This window comes from Cebus imitator, unplaced genomic scaffold (genome assembly GCF_001604975.1).
Source record: "Cebus imitator isolate Cc_AM_T3 unplaced genomic scaffold, Cebus_imitator-1.0 Scaffold491, whole genome shotgun sequence".
Classification (NCBI taxonomy): domain Eukaryota; kingdom Metazoa; phylum Chordata; class Mammalia; order Primates; family Cebidae; genus Cebus; species Cebus imitator.
This window is the reverse complement of record NW_016107806.1, coordinates 1,328,617-1,331,565: the sequence shown is the minus strand read 5'-3', so window position 1 is coordinate 1,331,565 and position 2,949 is coordinate 1,328,617. Positions and strand designations below refer to the sequence as shown.

Sequence of the window (2,949 nt, the reverse complement as noted above, 5' to 3'; positions counted from 1 at the left end):
AAAAAAAAAAAAAAAAAAAAAAAAAGTCAAAATTGGTGTAGCCTAGAAAAGGGAACAGTTTTTTTTAGCACACAGGGATTCCTTCTGTTTGGAGTCTCAGTGTCCTCCTCTTGTGTCTTGTTCCAATAAAACTAAGAATTAAATGACATCTATTTTTGGCCAGGTGAGGTGGCTCATGCTTGTAATCCCAGCATGGGAGGCCACGGGTGGGTCATGAGGTCAGGAGTTCGAGATCAACCTGGCCAACATGGTGAAACCTCGTCTCTACTAAAAATACAAAATTAGCCGGGCATTGTGGCAGGTGCCTATAATCCCAGCTACTCAGGAGGCTGAGGCAGGAGAATCACTTGAACCCAGGAGGCAGAGGTTGCAGGGAGCCGAGATTATGCCATTGTACTTCAGCCTGGCCATGAGAACAAGACTCCGTCTCAAAAAATAATTATAATAAATAACATCTATTTTCACTACCGCTTAAAGCATTAGTAACCCTGTCTGAAACAGGCCATCGCTAATAGAGTCAGCTGTTGGGCATTTGTGTCACAGGAGGGGATTCATGGCTTTTGTTTGGGAATGTTTTTAATACTAAATATAGTCTCATGTTTTTATGCAAATGTTAAAATCAGAGTTCTTGGTGAGAAAGGAAAGCCGATCTAGAATAAAAATTTAGGCCGGGCGCAGTGGCTCACGCTTATAATCTCAGCACTTTGGGAGGCCGAGGCGGGTGGATCACCTGAGGTCAGGAGTTCAAGACCAGCCTGACCAACTTGGTGAAACCCCATCTCTACAAAAATAAAAAAATTAGCCAGGCATGATGGCGAGTGCCTGTAATGCCAGCCACTCAGGAGGCTAAGGCAGGAGAATTGCTTGAACCCAGGAGGTGGAGGTTGCAGTGAGCCAAGATTGCACCATTGCATACCAGCATGGGCAACAGAGTGAGGCTCCATCTCAAAAAAACTAAGTAGGCCGGGCATGGTGGCTCATGCCTGTAATCACAGCACTTTGGGAGGCTGAGGTGGGCGGATCCCGAGGTCAGGAGTTCAAGACCAGCCTGACCAACACGGCGAAACCCCATCTCTACCAAAAATAAAAAAATTAGCGGGGCGTGGTGGCGGGTGCCTGTAATCCCAGCTACTTGGGAGGCTGAGGCAGCAGAATTGCCTGAAACCAGAAGGCAAAGGTTGCAGTGAGCTGAGATTGCGCCATTGCGCTCTAGCTTGGGCGAAAGAGCAAAACTCCGTCTCAAAAATAATAATAATAAGTAAGTAAAAAGTTACCGGCCATGAAAAGAATTAACCTGTTTTCTATTGTGTTGAATATTATCTCTTTCTCAAGAGATAAGGAGTATGTCTCTTCACTTCTCTTTGTCCCTAAAAATGAGCTACCTTGTCTGAAAAAAATGAAAGGTCCAAAGCCTGGAGCAGTGGCTCATTCCTGTAATCCCAGCACACTTCGGGAGGCCAAGGCGGGTGGATCACTTGAAGCCAGGAGTTGGAGACCAGTCTGGCCAACATGGCAAAACCCCATCTCTACTAAAAATACAAAAATTAGGTTGGCATGGTGGCAAGTACCTGTAATCCCAGATACTCCGGAGGCTGAGGCAGGAGAATTGCTTGAACCCAGGAGGCAGAGGTTGCAGTAAGCCAAGATCGTGTCACTGTACTCCAGCCTGGGTGATAGAGCAAGAGTCTGTCTCAATAAAAAGATGAAAGGTCCTAGTAAAAACTGCTTAGAAGGCCAGGCACAGTGGCTCATACTTTTAATCCCAACACTTTGTGGGACTGAAGTGGAGAGATTACTTGAGCCCAGAAGTTTGAGACCAGCCTGAGCAACATGGCAAAACCCCGTCTCTACTAGAAATACAAAAATTAGCTAGAAGTGGTGGCATGCTACTGTGATCCCAGCTACTCAAAAGCTGAAGTATGAGAATCACTTGTACCCAGGAGGCAGAAGTTGCGGTGAGCCAAGATCATGTCACTGCACTCTAACTTGGGCAGCAGAGTAAGACTGTCTCAAAAAAAACAAAAACAAAAAAAAATTGCTTAGAGCACTAATGAAAATGAACATATAGAGAGGCTGAAAAGGGGCATTTAGTCTAAAAGTCAGCAGAAGCTTGTTAAAAATTCACTGCCTTTGAAAGATAAATACTGAGTGATTCCAGTTATATGAGATACCTAGGTAGTCAAACTCACAGACAGTAAGTAGAATGATAGTTGCAGGAGCTGGAGAGAGGGGAAAATAGGGAATTGTTCAGTTGGTATAGTTTCACTTTTGCAAGATGAAAAGTGTTCTGGAGGTTGGTTGCACAACCCTGAATATACTTAATACTACTGAACTGCGGCTGTGCACAGTGGCCCACGCCTGTAATCCCAGCACTTAAAGAGGCCGAGGTGGGTGGATCATGAGGTCAAGAGATCAAGACCATCCTGGCCAACATGGTGAAACCCCGTCTCTACTGAAAATACAAAAATTAGCTGGGCATGGTGGCGTGCAACTATAGTCCCAGCTACTCGGGAGGGTGAGGCAGGAGAATTGCTTAAACCAGGGAGGCAGAGGTTGCAGAGAGCCAAGATCGCACCACTGCACTCCATCTTGGCGACAGAGCAAGATTCCTTCTTAAAAAAAAAAAAAAATACTGAACTGTACATTTAAAAATGCTTACTATGGTAAATTTTATGTTACATGTATTTTACCACAATTTTTAAAAAATTATTTTTGAAGGCCAGGCATGATGGCTTAGGCCTGTAATCCCAGCACTTTAGGAGGTCAAGGCGGGTGGATCACAAGGTCAGGAGTTCAAGACAAGCCTGGCCAATATGGTGAAACCCCGTCTCTACTAAAAATATAAAAAATTAGTTGGGTGTGGTGGCGTGCACCTGTAGTCCCAGCTACTTGGGAGGCTGAGGCAGGAGAATTGCTTGAACCTGGGAGGCAGAGGTTGCAGTGAGCCAA

The 2,949-nt window shown here is 45.1% G+C and overlaps 1 protein-coding gene across 2 annotated transcripts in view; it reads left to right on the top strand.

The window, feature by feature from the left end:
- The window catches only part of CUNH1orf43 (chromosome unknown C1orf43 homolog), a 14,542-nt gene that overhangs the window by 8,885 nt on the left and 2,708 nt on the right, over positions 1-2,949 (top strand). The window lies entirely within an intron of this gene.